The 23,231-nt window shown below is 35.6% G+C and overlaps 1 protein-coding gene across 14 annotated transcripts in view; it reads left to right on the forward strand.

Annotated features, from left to right (window-relative positions):
* Positions 1-23,231, forward strand: part of BAZ2B (bromodomain adjacent to zinc finger domain 2B) — a 342,755-nt gene that overhangs the window by 39,276 nt on the left and 280,248 nt on the right. For 2 of the 14 annotated variants that reach the window (XM_027865733.1, XM_027865734.1), the window contains exon 2: positions 17,769-17,831. The exons of the other annotated variants lie outside the window; for them this stretch is intronic. The gene's annotated coding sequence lies outside the window, so the exon portion shown is untranslated. The remainder of the gene's footprint in view (positions 1-17,768; positions 17,832-23,231) is intronic. 14 annotated transcript variants of the gene reach the window in all.

The following is a 23,231-nucleotide window of genomic DNA, read 5'->3' on the forward strand; positions in this document are numbered from 1 at the left end:
CATCGAGTCATTTTTCTTGACCAAACAATTCCAGTTCCCTAAATTGAACTTCATATTACATGGACTCGTTCATCATTTTCTCCTAAAACCCATCTCTCTTCCAAAATTTCCTCTTTTTGTTGAGGACACTATCATCCCTCCAGTCACCCAAGTTTATCACCTCAATATCATCCTCAACTCCTCATTCTCAGACTATATATACAATTCATTGCCAAATCTTGTTGTTCCTACTACCTCCAAAACATCTTTTGTGTCTATTCTTTGCTTTACTCATGCAATCACTACCCTCATTCAGACCCTCACATTCTCTCACTTGAGCATTTTAGTAGCCTCTGAATTGGTCTCCCTGCCTCAGGTTCCTTTCTTCTTCAATACATATTATTTAAAGATTCCAGGTCTGACCCTGTCATATCCCACTCAGTAAACTCCAGTGGCTTCTTGTAACCTCCAGGATCAAGTGTAAACTTCTTTGCTTACCATTTAAAGCTCTTCACAATCTGCTTCTAACCTACATTTTCTCCTTATTACCTGTTATCCCACTTAATGCACTCTACAGCCCAGACAACCTGGCCTTTTTCATGCTGCTCCATCTCCTGTCTTTACCTTTGTACTGGTTCTCTTTCCTGGAGTTCTGTTCCTTCTTACCTGGTCCTCTTGGAATCTCTCTTTCCTTCAAAATTTAATGCCAACCTCTTCATGAGATCTTCCCTGGTACCCAGGCTTTGTGCTTTGTGTGTATGTTTTCTCCTCTGTTATGATGTAAGTTCCTGGAAGGCAGACTCATTTCTTTTTTGTCTCTGTGTCCCCAGAGCCTAGTATAATGTCTGGAGCATAGTAGATGTTTTACAAATGCTCGTTAATTAATTAATTGCTTCTACACAGAAGAAAGAGTTCCATTTTTTAACTTGATCTCATATTCTGATGTAGCTGCTAGAGGACTAAATAGAGACTTTCAAGGATGCTATTTCTTCCTTCTCTTGTTAACTAAGTAAGCCTGGACAAAACACTTCATTTCTCTAGTCTAAGTTTCCTTATCTGTAAAATGCATTTTTGGTGGTGGTTACCTAACTCTAAGAAAGATAAGGATTACTTAAATCATATGTATTCTTTTAAACTATTCTCTTTTTAGTATAGAGCTGCATTGCTTGTAATAGAATGAAAGTCACCAATTCAATTCATATGCATTAGATATATGCTTCTTGTGGTAACAGTATGAAAGTACTTAATTTCAGAAGTTGGGTAGTTAGCAATACAGACAAGATGGACAAAAGTACTTTCCATCTATCTTTAGAAACAAGAGGGTGCATGATAAGGGGTTCTTATCCTCCCTTCTTTGTCTGGGACAAATATGAAAGCAGTATAAATGAGGACATTCAAAAGAGGCATTGTTTAGAAGAAAAAGTTACTCAAGTCTGATCTAGACTAGTGCTAACTGGTAAAAGAGATGGGAACCTTGTATGGTCATTGATAGTGTAATATCGAAATAGCATTAGTAATGTTATTTTGCCTTTATCCACCTTTTTGTGAAGTTAAGTCTCAAAGTCACCTGGGTTTGAAGAAATCATAAAATTACTTCCCCTTCCTAAAAGTCACCCAACTTAAAGAATGTCCCAAAACAACCCCCTTTTCCTTCTTTCCTCAGGGTCTCCTGATTGTCTCCCAATCCCCTCCTCCAATAAGAAACCAGGTGTTTTAACCCTTTTATCCTGTTGATAGGGACTTGGTTTTATTATTAGGTAGCCGCATACAGATAATGTATCTGTTTTCTTCATTTCCTTTCATTTATTATTCACTAATTAGAAGAAGCTTTAAAAATATCTAAATAATAATGTCAGTATAAGGATAGCTTATATTTACAGAGCTCTTTAAGTTTTACAGAAGGCCTTCCTTCTCAGTAACTATTTGAAGTAAGTAGTACAAGTTTTCTTAACCCACTTTTACAGATGAGAAAAAATGAGGCTAGGGGCACCTAGGTGGCGAAGTGGTTAGAGCACTGGTCCTGGATTTAGGAGGACCTGAGTTCAAATCTGGCCTCAGACACATAACACTTACTAGTTGTGTGACCCTAGGCAAGTCACTTAACCCCATTGCCTAGCCAAAAAACAAAAAAAAAATAAAAATAAAAAAAGAATGAGGTTAAGATTTCTATGGTTATATAGCCAGGAAATGTCACACAGCTAAAAAGAGCTTCAGCTGTGAAACACATTCTCCATGTTCAGACAAATATGCTGTTACCAATGTACCATGCTGCCTGTCACATAGCACATATCCACAACTAATCTACAAACATTTAATAAGTGTCTATTCTATGCCAAGCACTATGCCAGTCACTGAGCACATGGATACAGAAGTAGGACAATTCCTGCCTCAAGGAATTTACCTTCCACTGAAGGGGAGGAGATAGAAACAGTTAGGTAAATATAGTACATGTACAGAGCAGATGAGGGCACAAACTATGGGATTTAGGAAAGGTCTCTTGAAGGAGGTGGTCCTTAAGCGGTTCTGAGAGACAGAAATGAGGAAGGAAAGGGAAATGATATAGGTAATAGTATGTAGAGGATATAAGCAGTACCATGTAGAAGACTGACTATTGTGGAAGAATAGGAAGTAATCTGGTTTGGCTGAAGTGTTGAACGTATGAATGTATGAATGAAGTGATGTGTCATGAATCTGGAAAGAGCGGCAAGAGCCAATTTTTGAACTGGTCTTTGGGTTGTTGTTTTGTTTTGGTTTGTTTTGGTTTTTTTTTTTTTTTTTGAGCAGGGAAGTGATATGAGTAGGCCTCTTATTTAAGAACATCAGTGAGACTGGATACAGGGAGATTATGAGGGCCTGGACTAGGATAGTAGCCATATTTATGAAAAGAAGGATACAGATTGTGATGGATATTGTGGAGGTAAAATTGACAAAACTTTGCAATTGGTTGATCCTAGAGGGTGAGTGAAAGTAAAAAGTAGAGGATGACTCCTTGGTTTGCCTTTGACAAAAATAGGAAATTTAGGAGGAAGGGCAGGTTTATCAGGGGAAATACGTTTTGTTTTGGTCATGTTGAGTTTAGTTTGAGATGCCTATGGGACAACCAGGTTCAAATGATCAACAGGAAGTTGGTTACATGGGACTGGAGCTCAGAAGAGAAATGAACACTGGATATGTAGATTTGGGAATCATCTGCATAGAGATGATAGTTGTATCCATGGGAGCTGATGAGATCACCAAGAAAGAGAATGTGAAGAGAGAGAATGTGAAGAGAGAGGAGGCCCACAACAGAATCTAATAGAAATCCACGTATACCTGGTAGGACAAATTTGATGTTGTTGGAAAGGAGATGGATGATAATAGTTCAGGCAGAGAATCAGGAGAGGGCAGTGTCAGGAAAACCCAGGTAGGAGAGAGTGTGCAGTAGCAGGGAGAGGTAGTCATCAATGTTAAATGCCAAAGAGAGGTCAAGAAAGATAAGGAGTGAAGAAAGGACATTGGATTGAGGAATAAAGAAATCCTTGGGAATATTGTAGAGATCAGTTTCTACACTCTGAAAGTAGTCTGACTAAAAAGGGTTCAGAAGTGAATGGTAGGTGAGAAAGTAGAGGCAATTAAGTAGACAGCTTTTTCTAGGAGTTTTGCCATGACAGAGAGCAGAGATATAGGACTCATTATGATAATACAGTATTTCTAATTTTGATGAAAATCCACTTTGACTCTGTAATAGTTTATTCCTGGTCAAAATGAAAGTTAGTTTACAATATTTCTTTGCTTGGTGAACTATGATCGTTGTACTTCAAAAGAAATGGAATTACCAACTAGTTCTAACTTGCCTGATTATTTATGAAATTCTTAGAAATACATGCCAGTCTGCTACCCTCAATAAAAATTAAATAATTAAAAATAGTAATGACCTTAGATGTTTAATTTAGCTTTTTTCTCAGTTAGTCCTTCTATAGCATGAAAGAAAAACCCGATATAAAACAAATCGGAAGGATACTGGGTCAAGGAGATGGGGTACCTGGGTTCTAATTGTAGCTCTGTGACTGGCTCATCCTGTCATCTTTAGGCTTCACTTTATTTAATTCTGTTAATTGAAGCTATTGGATTGCATGAGTCCTGAGGTTTCTACCAACGGTAAAAATTCTATGATCCCATTATTTATTTAAGAGTTATACCTTGCTTACTCTCAAAAAATGCTTATAGTAGCTTTCAAAATTAAACAGGTTAATACAGAACAATTGAAAATACAAATGGAGCAAAATTAGTGAAATAAGCAGAAGAATAAATGTTATCAGGTATCTGAGATTAGTTAATTATTGCAGACAAGTGAAATTAGCTTTGAGGTTACTTGTATCTAAAGCAAATTAGAAACATGTTGCTATATAGTTCCCTTTGATAATAGCAATCATACCCATGCGAACAGAACTTTTTATATGAAGAGGCATTAGATAACATGACAGACAATGTTATCTACTGTAGTTTTTACAAAAAATACTGAAATGTTCAAATGTGTGGTTCTGATGTGGAATCTCCATAGAAACTTGTAAAATAGCGTTATATTGTAACTCTGAAAGAATTTCTGTGGACTTTCTAGAAGAATATGATCTGGGTTTGTTTGCTTGTTTTTTGATTAGCTGAACGTAGGATAAAACTTCAGTGATCTGGAGAAATATATAGTTAACTTGTTAGATGTTATAACCTGGACATTATATAGTCCAATGACCATTATATTATCTTTCTCAAATGTCAGATATGTCAGATGAGGCTTTGGCAAGTGCCAGCTCATCAGTTTGTAGTTAAACTTTTCTGACAAGTGGCCTAAAGTGCTGCTGTACCTGTTAAAGAAAAATTCATATGCTTTAGATGCAAGACATTGAGGAGGAAGATAATTGTGTTTCATCTGTAAGTTTGTAACATTACTTACTCATTTCTTACTCAGACATAGACCAGTTCACCTAAGCACGAACATAATTTGTATGGTTTCCTAGGGGATTGGATGGACGATATTTTTCTCAAAAAAGAACTTTGAATCTGAGTAGGCAGTTTATATAACTATATTGTTGAGACCTCAGGGTTCTGTGACTTATTACCTGGAAGCAGTGACTCACTTGAAAAAGACTTAGGGTAGGTTATTGTCGGTCAATTGTTTAGCCTCTGAGGGAACCTCAATGTGATCCAAAAGTAAAACATCTGGTTTGGAGATATGCACCCTGATGGGCTTATCTACAAAATGCATAAACCTCTTAGATGGGGTTATTGAGCTTACATTTGAATGTTGGAGTTTATAGGGAGGAGATGAAGGAATCAAAATATTCTAAGAATAACTTGACAAACCTAGTCAAGCATGCACTTCAATACTTTGTAACTTCAATGCAAAGAGGATTAAGAAACTATGTTAAAAAATGTGGTTCAGTATTAAGAAATAAAAAAGGCTGAAAGTCTGTGCATTTTAAAGAGCCTCCCGCATGCATATCATGAAAACTTATTTCTGTGAGAGGGTTGGAAGTTTCTAGACATGACAAACCCTGAAAAAAGAACAAAAAATGAAACTGATTCTCTCTCAACAGACAGAAGATGACTAATTACTAATAAACAAGTGTTTAGTTAGTGTCTAATTTTTGTCAGGCCCTGGGAATACAGAAAGGAAAATGAAATTGTTCATGCCTATGAGGAACTTCTATGCTCTTGGGGGCAAATAACCTGCATACATAAAAGTGAACACAAAATCTATACAAAGTAAAATAAGATAATTTGGGGTATGGCACAGGAACTAGCAACCAGGAAGTTCAGGAAAGGAGTCATTTCAAAATAAACTGTATAGCCCATCAGTATTTTGTGAGAATAGAGGTAAAAATTAGCCAATCAAGTTTGCTCTGCTCTGGTGTCTGCCACTGTCATGTCATGGAAGAAATCTAGTGCCTAGTGTACTGTAGTGCAGAGTGTTCTCACCTGTAGAAGGTGAGATGCTCAAGATTCTTTCTCTTCTTTGTGGGTTAAATTGTGTTGATTTCATCAAACTCTATAACATTTGGCAATTAAGTGGAAGAAGGGATAAAGATGTGATGAAGCAATGAGGCAATTACATCAGTTCCAATGTGACTTGTCTAAACAACTTGTTGATCCTGAGAATGATCATCAGCACATATACTGAGGGTATCATTGAGAAGCTGTGAGAAGACATGTTTTTAACAATTTCCCTTTAGGCTGTATAACCCTATACTATTTCTTCAGTGAGATCTATGATTTCTGAAGGGATTGGTCTGTTAAAATGCATAGGAGAATGTGTATTATTTCCCAGATTATGAAATGGTGTTGACTGAACAGTCCACTGAGTTAGTATATATCAGTACATTCTGAATAGTCCCTTGAGGTGGACAGTGATTTGGCCCCAGAATTCAATAGGAGGAAGAAAGAAGGTTGTATTGCACTAAGGAATTTCTTTTTCTTTTTTCTTTTGGTTTTTGGTGAGGCAATCAGGGTTAAGTGACTTGCCCAGGGTCCCACAGCTAGTAAGTGTCAAGTGTCTGAGACCGGATGCATTTAGGAATTTTTTTGTACTTTCAGTGGTTCCATGCTTCTCCCTACAACCAGAACTCATCTCCTAATAATACTAATGCTCTTCCAGTGGTAATGAGAAAAGTAGTTGGATCAGGTAGAGTAGACCCAAGTGTTGCCAGAAGGAACACAGTTTTGAAGATGAGTAGGTATCTCATCTCAAGGGATTTGAAGGGAAAAATACCAGATAAATGGAAATAATCTTGGACTTTATTAACAAAAGGGGAGTTGACTAAAATCATCAATAAATATGAAGGCATATGCCTATTTCTTTCTAAATAAAATGTTCATAAAAATAGTCTATACACATATTGACAACATTGATGAAGGAATTTAATGGGAATTGGCAAGTTTTTGAAAGCAATATGCTTCTGTAGACCACTTTTTTGCCATCACATAGTTGAATGATGTAGAGAATAAAAAAATCACATAATGCTTATTTTTTGATGACTATAAAAAAGTCTTGAGAAAGACACTATCTGAAAGGCTTTCTTCTAGCAACATGTTTCCTATGCACATGTCAAAATTATATCTTTAAAGGAATCTTTTATAATAACCGAGATCATCTTGTTCAATGTCATTCTGATCATTAATATCAATCAAGGTAAAAGCAGAAGTTTGCTCCCCTCTGGTGTCTGCCACTGTCATGTCATGGAAGAAATCTTGTGCAAAGTGTACTCACCTGTAGAAGGTGAGCTCCTCAAGATTCTCCTCTTTGTGGACTAAATTGTGTTGATTTAATGAAGCTGTAAAACATTTGGAACATTTTAAAGGAAATCCATAAACACTCCGAGTTTAAAGTTTGACCTAACTATTCGCACAGGAAAACCAAGTTGGTGAAGATTGCCTCCAATTAAAAGGACAATTCATAGAGTTTATTCATATATGTGTGTATAGACATATTATATATATATACACACACACACACATATATATATACACACATATATGCATTCACAAATTATCATTCACATATGCATTTTGATTCAGCAATAGCACCACTAGGTCTGTATCTCAAAGAGATTAAAAAAGGAAAAGGACTTATATACACAAAGATGTTTCTAGCAGCTCTTTTTGTGGTGGCAAAGAACTGGAAATTGAGGGCATGCCCACCAATTGAGGAATGGCTGAACAAGTTGTGATGTATGATTATGATGGAATACTATTGTGCTATAAGAAATAATGAGCAGGATGCTTTCAGAAAAACCTGGAAAGACTTACATGAACTGATGCAAAGTGAAGTGAGCAGAACCAGGAGAACATTGTACACAGTAACAGCAATATTGTATGATAATCAAATGTGAATGACTTAGCTACTCTCAGTGATACAGTGATCTAAAACATTTCCAAAAGACTCATGATGAAAAATGCTGTCCACCTCCAAAGAAAGGACTAATAGAATCTGAATGCAGATGAAAGCACACTTTTTAAAAATTTTCTTTATTTTTCTTGTTTGTTTTTTTGGTCTGTGTTTTCTTTCACAATAGGATTAATATGGAAATACATTTTGCATGACTGTACATGTATAACCTATATCAAATTGCCTTCTCAATGGAGGAGGTGGAGGGAGGGAGAAAGGGAGAGAATTTGAAATTTAAAATTAAAAAAAAAACAAATGTTAAAATTGGAAAAAAGTATTAAAACAAACTAATGTCTGCCCAGTGAGGAAGACGATAGACTTTTTATTATATGTGATGTGGCCTTTGTACTTTTATTAATGAAGCCTGAGATTATATTAAAATTTTAGTAGTCATTCAACAGTTGATTTTTATTGATTTATGATTGGAGTGTTTTCTTTCTTATCTATACTGCTGCTAAAACAAAACATCCTCATTCTATATATAATTTTTTGAAAAGACCTTAATGCAGGACTCATTATAGTTGATTTTCAACTGTGTAGTTTGTCCTTCATTCTTGAAGAGGACCATGACATCAGGGAGATGATGACATGATTTGCAATTGACTTTGATTTGAGGGAGGGTTGTGCAAAGTCACCAGCCTCACTTTCTCCTCCAGAGCTATCTGAGTCCAGTGGTCAGATAATGATGACGGGAACTGGAGATGGCCCTGGATGCAGTGGGAGACGATGGCCCTTTTAAGCGTTTTGGTCCAGCATTCCAATCTGTTAACTAATTTCAGAATCTTGGAGTCATAGAATTTTGAGTCAGAAAGAATATTAGAAATAATTAGTTCCAATTCCCTCATTTTATAGAAGAGGAATGTGAAGCCCAGTGAGGTTAACATGCATAGGATAGCAAGCAGAATGTCAGTAGACTGAAACCAAGCCTCATACATATAAATCTCTCTCTTTTTACATTTAATTTTAATTTTATTTTTTTCTGTTACATGTAAACAAAAACTGTATTTTAAAATTTATTTTATTTTATTTTATTTTAGGCAATTGGGGTTAAGTGACTTGCCCAGGGTCACACAGTTAGTAAGTGTTAAGTGCTTGGTCTGAGGCCGGATTTGAACTCAGGTCCTTCTGATTTCAGGGCTGGTGCTCTATCCACTGTGCCACCTAGCTGCCCCTTAAACAAAAAATTTTAATGGTAATTCCAAATTCTCTCCCTCTTTCCCTTCCCCTCCCCCTTCCTTGAGAAGGCAAGCAATTTGATATAGATTATACATGCGCAGTCAAATACATATAAATATCAATCGGAAAGCTTCTCCCTTTTATTTTGTAATCAATTATATTTGAAATTCCTCTCAGTATTTAGTGCAACAGGGAAACAGTGTTGTGGAAACTAGAGGGCAAGATGGAAGCATTTGTGCTGGCAAGATTCCCAGTGTTTGGTGAGAGTTCAGATATTTGTGATAGGGTCAATCAAAAGACCTGATCCTAGTTCTTAAGGCTCTCCCTGTAATTCTGCCATGCTATAGAGTTTCACTCTCTACACAAACTTTTTCTGATCCTCCGCACTAGTCTACCTTCTCCCTCCCTCTACCCATGACTTTGTTTTTACTTTGTATATATTTCACATGTACTTGTACTGTACATTATATATGTTATTTCCCCAGATATATCGTAAGCTTATTGAGGACAGATACTGTTTCGTATTTGTCTTTGTATTCTCAGCCTAGTATAATGCTTGTCACATTAATTATTTAATAAATGCTTGATTTATCTTTTTTTCTCCATGTCTGCTTTTTACTGTTGCCTTGTCTGAGATCATGACTGTTACTTTAATATCCTCCTAAAACATATATAAAACAGGTATAGGTATATAGGCAGTCACTTAGATTTCCTTCACTGAGTGTCATGTCTTGTCTGTCTGCCTCAGTTCCTGAATACCTACAACTATATTCAGTATTCTGGGTTAATGCAGTATCTCCAGTAAGTGCCTAACAATGTGTAAATATGTTGTTAATATAGTTGACAATCTATTATCACATTAATAAAGAGCCATTATCACAATAAGGGAATGAGGTACAGGGGAAATAAATCTTAATTAATGAAAAATATTCAGGGCACAAGTCCTTTCTTATATAGGGATCTTCATGAGGGTATTGCCCACTTGGGAATAAATTAGAAGGTGCACATAGAGGTGAACCAGCTCTCTCATGTTTTATCTATGTCTGACCCTTTCCATATTGTCCAGAGAAAATGCATATGTAACTTCTGAGTTTATCAAAGGGTTGCCCCCTCCTTTTGAGTCATAGGCATCTCTGATGGGAATAACAACCAGCTCTACCTCTTCCCTTTCCTTTTGGAGATCTTCAGGAAGCATCCTGGGGTATTTTTATAACTTGACCCAGTTGTCAGTGAGGAAGATAGGAGACAGAACAGTCAGACAGAGGAGTCAGACAGAAAAGTCAGACAGAAAATAGGACTGTCTCCAAACACCCAAAGGCTAGATAGGAGGTTCTAATATTGTCCTCATTTCTATTTCACTGCTCACTATAGACAGATAGTCCTAGTTGACTCTTCTCTTAGGACTAGTTGGTTTATGAAATTATTACATTGGACCCTGTGCTGACAATGTTGTGCCTCTTTTACAGCTCTGGGGACCAATCAGTCAACAAGAATTTATTAAGTGTTTTCTATGTGCTGTTGTGCTAAGTTCTGGGGATACAAAGAAAGGTGAAAGAGAAGGAAGACTAACAAGAGAGTGGAGATGGTAGTAGGGGATGGGATTTAGGTTACATGTAGAAAATTTCCCATGTCTTCGTCCAGGACTGGAGTGAAGGGGATTGTGGAGAAAGGCCTCTGAATGGTGTGAAGTGAGGCAGAGAGAAGGGGTAGCACTCTATGAATAGCCTCAATTTTTTTTTTAGTAAAGCCTATGAGGCAGGGTCTTCAGCTGAGAGGATAAGAATACTGTGCAAGGCCTGAGAAGAGATGAGAAGGTCCTTCTTTGGTACAGGCATCTTTACACCTTTTGCTATGGGGTCATAATTGGCCAATCATGTCTCAGGTGGGTCATAGGATCGTATATTTAGGTCATCTACTCCAATCTCTTCATTTTGCAGGTGAGGAAAATAAGGCCCCAAGAAATTAAGTGACTTGCCTGAGATCACACAAGTGGTTGATGGGGTAGATCTGGGATTTGAGCTCAGGTACTCTGACATCAAACCTAGCACAATAACACACTTATGCTCCTGCACTTTTTAGAATGACCCACTTAGCCAAGATAGCCCATGTCATTTATTTCTTGGAGTATATGACCTCCCCATAAGGTCACAAACAGAACATGGGACTCCTATTGGCTAGTTACCTTACAGCACACTTAGTATCATAGATCATTCCAGAAGAAACAGCTATATTACAGTATATGTGACAGATCATTTCAGAACAAGCAGGGCTGTGATCCATAAGACAGGCAGCTCTGACCATTCTACAAGTCACTCAAATGGGTCCCTGTTTTTCTGAGACCAGCTTGGTTGCCTCGTAGTTGATATGTCACTTTTCTTTCTCTTCCCCTTGGGATGTGGGTGATATGACTCCCACTTGGGTCAGCACCTCCTCCACAGCCTTTTGGTGTTGAAAGAGATGCTTGAAAGCTTTTCATATGGCTTTTTGTTGCCTTTTTTTTTTCTTCTGGAACAACTGAGTGGTGTTGCAAATTACTATAAGCTATTTCTTATAGGTTTCTAAAGGTAAAGAGTAAAGAACTGGTATTTCCAGTGAATGGCCTGTGACTTAGAGGGAGAGAGTCATATATGTCAAGATACATGAATATGGTGACCTTTTGTCTAAAACACACTTTTTAAACACATGAACATTAAAAGCTATTATGTTATTAAAGAGTAATAGAATATGCTTACTTTTACTCTTCGGTTTCAGAACAGTATTTTGTTTATCATTGTATTTGATGAAAGATTAGTAACATGTCTTTAGATGTCAATGTTAATGATGTTTTAGTTTTCATTTTGGTTAGCCCTAAACATGTATGTGGCCTCCAGTAAATATTATTTGGGGCATAATTTTATATCACCTTAGCTACTGGTGGTTAAATGTCTCTGGGGCAGCACATAGAAAAATCAGATGCAGAGGCTGATATTTCTTTTGCTGTTAATGGAATTGTGTTTGCCAGTTGTAAAGTGCTGAGTCAGCATAAGATCCAATCACATTTTATCCATGAAATGTAAGAGTCAGTGAAAACTGAATTCAGTGATCCAAAGATGTTTTCAACACTTGCAGCATTATTTATTTTTTAAAGCATTGTCTGGAGATAAATTTTCATAAGTGTTTAATCTTGATCAAAATACCTAATCACAATGCAGACCTTTCTCTTAGTGCTGACATCATTTCTTTCATCCATCAAAATAGTGAAAGGTCCTGATCTGGCTTGATTCACAATTTGGTTGTGTGTGATGTGCTGACAGTGCTTTGATAATGCATGTATTTTTTGTTCTTTCATGGAAAAATCTTCTGCAAGAGCTGAATGTCAGGACATTCTTTTGATATGCGTCAGAAACATGAATAAGGTTTCTGTACTGTAGCTACTTGGATAAAGAGTGCTTCTGAATGTGTAACTTTTTTTCTTATTAAATGGTTTGAAATTAATTAAGAAAACATGAATCTGATGTAACACAGTATAATGAGTGGGCACTAGGCTTTTTTAGAAGCCAGGATGACTAAAGGTAGGTAACAGACCCTGTATGTTTGTATGAGTAATGTCTTGTCTACTGTGTATCTGCAGGGCTGATTTGAATTCATTACTTTTAACTCTGCAGTGGAGACTAGTTGAAAAAATGGTTCTTCAATTACTTTAAAACAATTAAAGAGCCATATTTTTCCTTTTTAAGTTTAAATCATTTTGTATTTTCCCCCTCCTTCACATAGTCCCTCTTTCATCTTCACAAGCTTTAATTTTTAAAACATGATCTATCCCCAGAGTATTTAAAGAAAGATGAACTTGTGGTGAGAAATAGATGAAAACAGAGTACTGTAGCATCTACTCCATGCAGGTGAACATGTAGTTGGATTCATGACTTCTGAAGCATTCTGGTATTAGATTTCAAGGATAAGTATGTAAGGGAAATTGTAATTCATAGAAATCTGCAGTGTAGTCTTGTACTTTTAATTTTAAAACTTGCAGAAGAATTGGTGAATTTGGAAGATTTTGGCATTTACTTATATAGTAGTAGAATTGATTGATTCTATGAAGCTGTGCTGTGAATTCCAAATATAAACACAACATTCTAATTAGGCTTTACTATTTATTTTTAGCTGTATGCTTTTCCTCTCTCTTGCCTTTAGTCATCCCTTTCCCCCGTCTTGAATGCCATGTTATTCCTCTTTGCCTATTGATCAATTGAAATCCTAACTCTTTTATGGATTGTTCTCCATTGATTCCAGCCAGATGTTATCTCTCCTGTCTTTGAATTCCTATAGCAGTACTCTTTGTACCTTTTGGGGTATGTGTGAGTATGGTACAATGAAAAAGAACTCTGGATCTGGAATCAGAGGACCTGGGTTCAAATCTTGTATTAATCTTGGGCAAGTCATTTCCCTTCTCTTGCTCTTAATTTTTTAATCTGTAAAATGAGGGAGGTGGAATAGATGATCTCTAAACTCCCTTTGAGTCCTAAATTTGTGATCCTGTGTCAGCACATTTACCTTGTATTTTACTTATCTATGTGTCCTCTACTGGGCTTTCTGTTCCAGGAATTACAAAGAGGAGATACATACATATACATATATACGTGTATATATACTTATGATATACAACTGTGCCTAGCATAATGCCTTGTATATCATAAGCACCATCAAAATATTTGTTGAATGACTTTTTCCCCTACTGTGACTTTCTTCTCTTTACTCTCTGTTTTGTACAGTTAACACCTTTTTATTTATTATGCTATTCTCTTAATTATCCATACTATACAGTTAATGTCCTTTTTAACATATTAATGTTTTGTTTATATAATATATAATATTGCACTGTTCATTGTTTCATATATGAATTTATCTTTGCAATTGGGTTGCAAGGTCATTGGGACCGATACCTTAATATCTCATGGTGTAGAGAGAGACTAAGATAAATATGGAATAGGTCCTCAACAAGTACTTATTGACTGATTGGTACTTATTCAAAAGAGGATATCATAAATAATTGATGACAGTGTTGGGAAAGAGTTTATTGTTTTTATGCTATTGTTATGCCTTTCTTCTGGAGATTTCTTTTTATTTTCTTTCACCTCATAGTATTTATTTATTCTATTGGATGATTTTTATTACTTTCCCCTTTTTTCATGTCTACTAGTGTTTCATGGTTTTATGGTAAATACAACTAAAAATATTTTATGCTATTTATGATTATTTATATTGTTCAAGTTGCAAAAGAATACTTTTTCATGTCTAGGGGCAGGGTTGGGGAAAGGAGGAAGTCCCATGTAATGTCTACATACTTTTTAGGCAACCATTGATTATAATTGTTGGTTACCTAAAGACCTGTAAATGCAGGTCTTTCCAACACCAGGTTTTGTATCCATTATGCCTATATTTCAGTAGATGTGGACTGAAAATGGTAATAATGATCCCTTTATATTCATGATTTGAAACTTTCATATAGTTTCCCTTCCTTTCATATTATCTTTCTCCTCATTCATCTTATTTTTTTGTTTTGGCATTTTTGTTGGCCATTTGTCTTTAAATTGTTTAGATATTTGCCTGTTTTGAAGACAAAAATTGGAAAAATATTGTTAGACACGTGATTAGATAAAAGCCCTATTAACAAATAGGTTGTCATGTTCTGAATAGATTTCTATCTTTTTTTTTCTTTTTTCCTCATTATTTATATATTTTATCTTACTGCAGCAGATAATTATCAACAAAAATCTAAAGAAATTCTTCACAAAATACATTCCTTCCAAAATAGTTAGGGGAAATGGCCTAGCAGAGTGATTGTGACTGATTGTATGTTTTCCGGAATAGTTGAAGAAAGTCAGAGTTCTAATGGGGAAGGGAATAAGCATTATATAATACCTAGTATAGGCCAGGACTGTGCTTTACAAATATCATCTCATTTACTCTACCAGCAGTGCCTGTTTTCCTACAGTTTTTCTTTCCTACAATTTCTTACAACATTTAAACTTTCTATTTTTTTTTAACCATCTCAGCCAACTTTATTAATATATAGTGATAATTCAGTGTTCTAATGTGCATCTCTCTGATTATTCAGGATTTTCAGGATTTTTCAAATGGTGAATGACTATATATTTCTTCTTTTGAAAAGCATTTTAAAAATATCTTTTGACCACTTGCCTATTGACAAAATTTTCTTATTCCTTAAGAATTTTTGTCTTTCATGGAGATTGCAGATGTTGTACTAGACTTTAATAAGAAATGTTTAATGCAGTTTTTCTCCCAAACATAGCCTTTCTTGTTGCTTCATTGATTGGACAAAAGTTTTTTAATTTTATATAATCAAAATTATCTAAATGGTCTTTTATAATCTCTGCTATCCTATGCCTGGTTATGCATTTTCTCCCTATACACAGTTCTGCTTTCCACTTTTTAATGCTCTACTTTGATATACTTAGATTTTTTTTTTAGCCATTTGGAATTATTGTGGCATATTTATTAGATGCTGGCCTGAACTCATCTTTTGCCAAATTACTGTCTAGTTTTCCAGGTACTACTTGTAGAATAAAGTGCAGCTGTGACTAAATCATTCCCTTGCTCAAGGAGCTTTAGTCATCCTCCATTGCTTCTGAGATCAAATACAAATTTTTGTTTGGCATTTAAAATCCTTCACAGTTTGATTCCTGCCTATTTTTCCAGGCTGATTATATATTTACTCCCCTTCGTGCACCATATGCTCCAGCCAAACTGGCCTAATTTTCTTTTTCTATACATGATATTCCATTTCCCTCATCTGTGCCTTTTGTACAAGTTGTCAGCTATGCCTGGAATTCTCTCTTTCACCTTGACTTCCTTGAATCCCAAGCGTCTTTAAGGCTTAGGTTACGTGGCATAACCTTCAAGGGGTCTTTCTACTATGTTGTTAGAACCCGCTAGTCATATCGGAAAAGTCTCCTGGCTACTTTTAAGATTCTTTAATAATAAAGCTCTGAAAGTTGATAACTGTATTTCTGGGTACATTTAATTTGAATGACTCCTGATGGTATCCTCTGAGTTCTGCCAATTTACAGCCAGCCTTCTCTTTTCAATACTTCTGGGCAATTTTCCTATATGATTTTCTAAAATCTTACTTGGTTCTTTGTTTCATCATGATTTTCTTGGGGATCAGTAATTCTTACTATCTTGCCTAATTCAATCTTCAGAGTCTGTTAACCTTGGTTTTGTAGAGGCTACAAGTCTTCTGATTTTGTTTTCTTTTGATTTTGTTCTGATATTTATTATTCCATTTTTTTCATTTTTGTGTCCCACTTCTGTGATTTTCTGCCACTGATTTATTAACATTTTCTACTGCTTGCTCAAAACAACTCATTCACTTGGTAAAATTTTTATTTCTTATATCTACCATGTTTATATCACCCTTTAATTGTTTTATTGAGCTACTGGAGGTTATTGTAAATGTTTCTGGGGGAATCTAATTATTGTTTTTATGTTATTGTTATGCTTTTCTTCTGGAGATTTCTTTTACCTCATAGTATTTATTCATTCTATTGGATGATTTTTATTACTTGCCCCTTTTTTCATGTGTTTCAGCAAGGTTTTCCCTATGAGGGATTCTCCCCGGCTCTGACCATTTTTTTTATTGTTGATTTAGTTTATTTGGTTCATTTCTTATTGAATTTGATTTAATTCAGCAAGTATTTATTAAATGCCTGCTATGTGCTAGGCATTGTGCTAGGTAGGTACTGCCCTTGAAGAGCATACATATTTTTGGAGAGAGATAACTTGAAATAATAGAGTGGAATTGGGCTAAGACAGAAATTTTTTAAGTGTCCCAGAAATACTACTATTACAATGATCCAACGAACATTTGTGAAATGCCTCATATGTGTTAGACTCTGTGCTAGGTTCTTGGGATACAGATAGCAATGCAACAATCCCTGCCTTTAAGTAGTTCATATTTTATCAGGAGGGAGGACAACATGTATATAGATAAGTATGTAGAAAGTAAGTGCAAGGTAATTGGAGGTGTGGGGAAGGAAGGCTGGAGAGATCAAGGAGGGTTTTCTGCAGATAATGGCATTTGAATGGTATTTTGAAGAGAAAAAGGGATTCTGAGGCACAGATGAGGAGGGAGTTCCCTGCAAGTAGGGTGGGCAGCCGGATAGAATATTCTTTGTGAGGGATAGCATAGATTAGCATGAATGACATTTTGGCTGGACCATAAAGTGGATGGAGGGAAGTGAGGGATAATTAGACTGGAAAGGTAAGTTGCGGCCAGTTTGTGAATGGGTTTAAACACCGCATAGATTCTTCAGGGACTCTTTTCTTGGGCTTTAGGAAAATCCTTTTTTTAATTGCTTGGAGGACAGATTGGAGAGGGGAGAGACCTGATACAGGAAAACCAACTAGGAGACTTTTGCTGTAATCCATGTGGAAGGTGATGTGGGCCTGAACTAGAATGGTAGCTTTGGAAATAGAGAGAAGGGGGTAGAAGTAAAAGATATTTTGGAGGTAGGAACGACGAGATTTGGTGACTGATTTTATACATAGTCTGAGTAGCAATGAGGAGTTGAGTATGAAACTGAGGTGATAAACATGGGTGGCCAAAGGGATGGTGGTACCCTCATTAGAAATATGGTTTGGATTTGTAAAGCCAAAACTCAACTTTCCATGTAATTAGAGTAAATTCTTACCACAGGTGAATGACTTCACAGTTGGAATGAGCCATCATCTCTCATCAATTTAATTAATTGAGATAAAAGTAAGTACTATTGTTTTCCCATTCAGCTATGCTTTTTGTATTCTAAGACTATTTTATTGCAATAGCTAAGCATAAACATTATGCCTAAATGTTATTTGAACTTAGAGCAAGGTTTAAAAAATACAAATATGTAGTAGCATCAGGTATTTTTCTTCATTCTGTTTAACTTTTCTCAATAATTGTCAAATCTAAAACTCAATTTTCATTAGTCCTGAGTCAAACTTTTAACTCATACTTCATGGGACTTTGTGGGATTCAGAGAAGCTTTTTATAAAAGCCTTTGCTTTTCTTATCTGTCAGTAACTTCAATCACAGGCACAGAGTCTACTTTGGATGTTTAGCTATTTACTTCCATTAATTAAAGAGATACCCTTGACAATCTTTCTGCCTCATCTATGCTCAGCTTTATGATTGTTATTTGAAACCTTTGTTTGTCAGTGGGAAGTCCCAGCCCAAAGGCTTGTAAATTTGTATGTGTCTATGTTCTGGGGCTACCCCATGGTTTCACATTCAATGTGCTGCCCCTGTGGGGGGGCACCAAGAATCCTTGCCCAGTGACAGGAGCAACAGGGAGAAGCAGTTAGAGCTGGGCTCTAGTACCTACCCAGTGTGGTAGCAAGGAGGGCCATCCACATGTCCATGTCATTCTCAGCCTGCCAGAAGTAAGCAGCCCGCCTGGGGGTCAGAGTCCACCTTCACACTGATCTTGTTGACTCTAGGCATTGGCTGCATCACAACCACCTTCTTCTTACCCCAGTAAGTTTCATTTTCCTGACTGGAGCCAAACCATTCCTTCTGAATCTGAGTCATATTAAGGACATCTGTGTCAAGCAGTGCCTCCTCAATGCTCTCAAATTCGTCCTGCTCAGTCCCTCTGGAAGCTACAAAAGAGAAGACATCAGGTGGCATGTGCAGCCTGGGGGGTGCCACATAGTGCAGGCTGACTCGATACTGGGTGAGTAGGCAGGCAAGGGAATGTACTGTCCATCCATGTTTGAGATCTCCTATCATTGTGATCGTCATGCCATTGACAACTCCTCTAGAATGGTAAAGACATCCATCAAGGCCTTTTAAAAAAAAAAAATTTAGCATTTTATTTTTCCCAATTGCATGTAAAAACAATTTTAACCTTCACTTTTTACAATTTTGAGTTCCAGATTCTTTCCCACCCTCCCTCTCCTTCCCCATAATTAAGAAAGCAATCTGTGTGTGTGCCTTTTTCTTTTTTGGGGGTATCAAACACCTGGTTCTCAAAATAATTGTAAATAAATAAACGTCCCTTTGCTCAAAAAAAAGCAAGCAATTTGATAAAGATTACACCTGTGCATTGTTTCCATGTGGCATTGAAGACCTTATCTGTAGCTCCTTGTCACCACTATGGGTTGGTTCTCATATATGAAAGCTTCCTGCTTATCCTGAGAAAACTTACATTGCTAGAAAGTACTACCATGCTCAATCAGACTAAAGCATATGTCTCCTTTTTCCTTGCCTAAAATCATAGATATAAATTACAAAACATAGGAATAATTATAGATATAAATTAAAATACATAGGCATGATTAAATGTGCTTTGCTTTTTTCCAGTTTTGTGCTTTGTATTTCCCCAGATAGCAAAAGAAGTTTTGCAACCTAATTTTTTTTCTATCTTTATTTTTTACTCTTTCTCATTTAAAATTTGCCTTCTTTCTGTGTACAAGTTCTTCTTGTAGAATTTGAATTAAGACAGGAACTCTTTGTGTGTGTGTGTGTGTGTGTGTGTGTGTGTGTGTGTTTTGTTTTGTCTTTTGTTTCCTTACTTCTTAGGGCAGTGCCTTTTAGGTAGTAGGTAATGTTCAACAAACATTAATGTTTGTTGAAATGAATTGCTCTTATTAAAGGGCCAGCATAGAAAATAATTTTTTAAACACATTCCAATAAAGCCAAGATTTTTAAAGTTATAAAGTAGTTTTTCATAGTAACTAAGGTAAAAATTTCAATATTCTGACAACCTAAGAAATCTTAAATAATAGGCCCTAGGGCCTAGGCCTATCAGAGAGTCCCTAATTTTTATTTAAAAAACAAAATTTAAAGAGCATTTTCAATTCTATAATGAATAATAAGTTCATTTCAAACCTAATTTTCAGCCTGACACAAAGAAAATGTATTAGGGGAGTTGTTCTTGCTGTTGTAGAGTGAAAACTGGGCTGACTGTTCCCAATGAATGGAATGAAGAAACAATGCTTGTAGAAGGTGTTTCATAAAATGTATTTCTATAACACATTGTGGCAATTTCTTATTATTTGATACTTAGTTGAACTTTATTTAACTAAAATATTTAATTTGGAGCATTTAAATTTAAATTTAAAAAATTCTTATCTTCCTTTGTTCCCTTTGATATCTAGTTCTTTTAAGTTCTAATAGTGTATTTTCTATATGAAGGTCTCATATTTTGCAATAAATATGAGCAGAAAACTTTCTTAGAGATATTTTTACAAATCTTCCAATGTATTTTAATAGAAAGTACTTATTTCTGATACCATTCTCTCTAAGGTTACCAGTAATTTTTAATGGTCAGATCCTATTGCCTCTTTTCAGCCTTTATAAACTTTGTGATTGCTATACAACATTTGGTCACTGAACCCATCCTCTTTTCCTGGATATTCTCTCTTCCCTGGGTTTTTGCGACACTATTCTTCCCTGGTCTACCTACCTGTCTGAATTATCCTCCCTTTTTTTCCAAGATCATTAACTATGCCCTACCCCCTTTGCCTGAGTGTCCTCTCTATTTTCTGTTATGATCTTGTCTACTCACATGTATTCAATTATTATCTCTATTCAGTTGGCTCCAAGATCTGCCTTCATTCCTCATCTCTCTCTGAGTCCCACAAAACTAACATCTGTTGGACATTTCCAGCTGGATGTCCTGCAGTCTTCTTAAACTCACTATATTCAAAACAGAATTCATCACCTTTTATGTTCAACATTCTGCTTTTCCTGACTTTCCTAAGTTCTGTTGAAGGCATTACTGTCCTTTCAGACATCCATGTTCACAGTCTAGGTCATCTTCAATTCCTCTCTTCTTCATGTTCCATATTCATTCTCCTGCTAGATTTTGTTGATTCTACTTCCACATCTCTCTTGTACATTCTCTTTTCTCCATTTCTTGAAACACCACTCTAAATCTCCCTACTTTTTTCAAATTTTCAAATTTTGTTAAATTACGTATTCATTAACATCTGTTATATAATTATTAATGAGATGTATGCTTTTAAGTAGTATGTTACTCTTTCATCTGAGGCCCTCAAAGAACTTTATACATAGTAATTAACTAAAATTCACAACAGCTTCTTGAAGGAGATAATTAATCTATTATATACTGTAGAAGAAATTACATTGAGGCATTAGGAAGTTGTTCAAGGTTCCACAATGACTATGTCAAATCTCATAATACAGACCAGGATAACTTGGTTGCTTTCTGTAAGCACTAGACTATTATTATCTTACCAATAAGTCTAAGAAAAAATGGCCTTAGTTCTTAATTAATATCACCTAGAAATTTATAGAATAAATGATTTAAATACTGGAGAAAGGTAATCAATCACATGATTGAACCTGTTAATTTGAAAGCATCACAATGTTGGTCATTTTCAGCATTAGGTTTTTTTGAGACTAAATCAACTCTTTTTTGCCTTTCAAAATCTCTTAAATTTCTTTTGCATGTGTGATTTTTAAAATTGCTTAGCTTCCTTAATACTAGAGTAGATTTTTCTTTGAAGTAGAACTGGTATAAACTGTGTCATTCGAAGTTTTGTTTGGCTGTAAATGTTGGGCAATTGAAACTTTTTTATCCATGAGGAAAGTAAAAAAAAAAATTCAGTTGTAGTGTTAATGTTTTTAAAATTTTTTAAAATTTTTTTCCAATTTTCTTTTCCTCTTCCAACTGAACAACAAAGAATAAAATTCTCATAATATATCTATTGGTCAAAGTGAATTCCATTATTGAGTGTATCAAAAATATATATGTTTCATTTAGCACTATGAGTTTATCACCTCTCTGTCACAAGATGGGCAACATGCTTCAGCATTGGTCCTCTGGAATTCTGGTTTGTTATTACATCAATCAGAATTCTAAAGTCTTAAAAATAAATATTTTTGTACAGAAGGCTCTTTTTCCTTTCAGTCATCTCTTTGGGATGTATGATGAGTTGTGGTACTTCTGCAGCAAAGGGTATTCATCTTTAGTGACTTTTTTGGGCATAGTGCCAAATTGCTATCTAGAAAGGTAGGACCCATTCATAATTTTACCAGTGGTGCATTAATGTACCTATTTTCCCCATAGCCCCCAAAACTTTGTTATTTTTATCTTTTGTAATCTTTTTCAATCTATGAATATGATGAGGAAGTTGAATTGCCTTAATTTATATTTCAAAAAAATTTGTGGTTTGGAGCACTTTTCCCTTGATGTTGGAGCATCAATCCAAGTTGATAGCATGGATTTCTTTGAAAAGTGCCTGTTTATATCCTTTTGCCATTTACCAATTTAAGGAATGACTCTCCTTATAAATTTTAGTCACTTCCATATACATCTTGGAAATGAGACTTTTATTAGAGAAAATTATTGCAGGAATTTTTTTCTCCATTTATGTGTTTCCTCTCTAGTTTAACTACATTGTTTTTGTTTGTTGAAAACCTTTTTATTATTAAAATCATTCATTTTATCTTCTCCATCCCTTGTTTGGTCACGAATCCCTTCCCTGTGAATAGATCTGAAAGATAATTTCTTCCTTGAGTCTCTGATTTACTTATTATGTCACCTTTTATGTCTGTTATGAATAAGTTTGGAATGTATCTTGATATTTGGTGTGAGATGTTGGTCTGTACTTAATTTCTGTCATACTACTTTTCCAGTTTTCCAGGCAATGTTTGTGAAATAGGTTCATCCTTACTCCATTAACTAGAGTCAACTCTTTAATTATTACAGATGAGAAACTGAGTGCCAGAGAGCTTAGGTGACTCTAAGTGCCCACTGTCACTAAGTTAGTAGGTAGCAGAGAGCTCACATTCTTTGATGTCAAATCCTGAACTCTTTCTACTTTACCACTTTATGTTTCTGGACAACCCTCTCATTTTGAAGAGAAGGAGACTGAGGCTCAGAGAAATTAATAAGATGTTTAATATCTCACAAGGAGCATACAACTGAGATGGAATTCATACTCATCTCCTCTATCTCAAAATACAATGATCTTTGCCCTGTAACACATTGCTTCTTATTTGTGTATCTGTTTCCATCTCATTCTATTAGACTGTATGTTTATTTAAAGCAAGGACTATGATGCATTTATCTCTGTGTTCTCATTACCTAACATAGGACTTGACACAGTGGGTTTTTAATAAGGGCTGCTGAGTAAATGAATGAATGAA

The sequence above is a fragment of the Vombatus ursinus genome, unplaced genomic scaffold, assembly GCF_900497805.2.
Source record: "Vombatus ursinus unplaced genomic scaffold, bare-nosed wombat genome assembly UNPS02014779.1, whole genome shotgun sequence".
NCBI classification, from domain to species: domain Eukaryota; kingdom Metazoa; phylum Chordata; class Mammalia; order Diprotodontia; family Vombatidae; genus Vombatus; species Vombatus ursinus.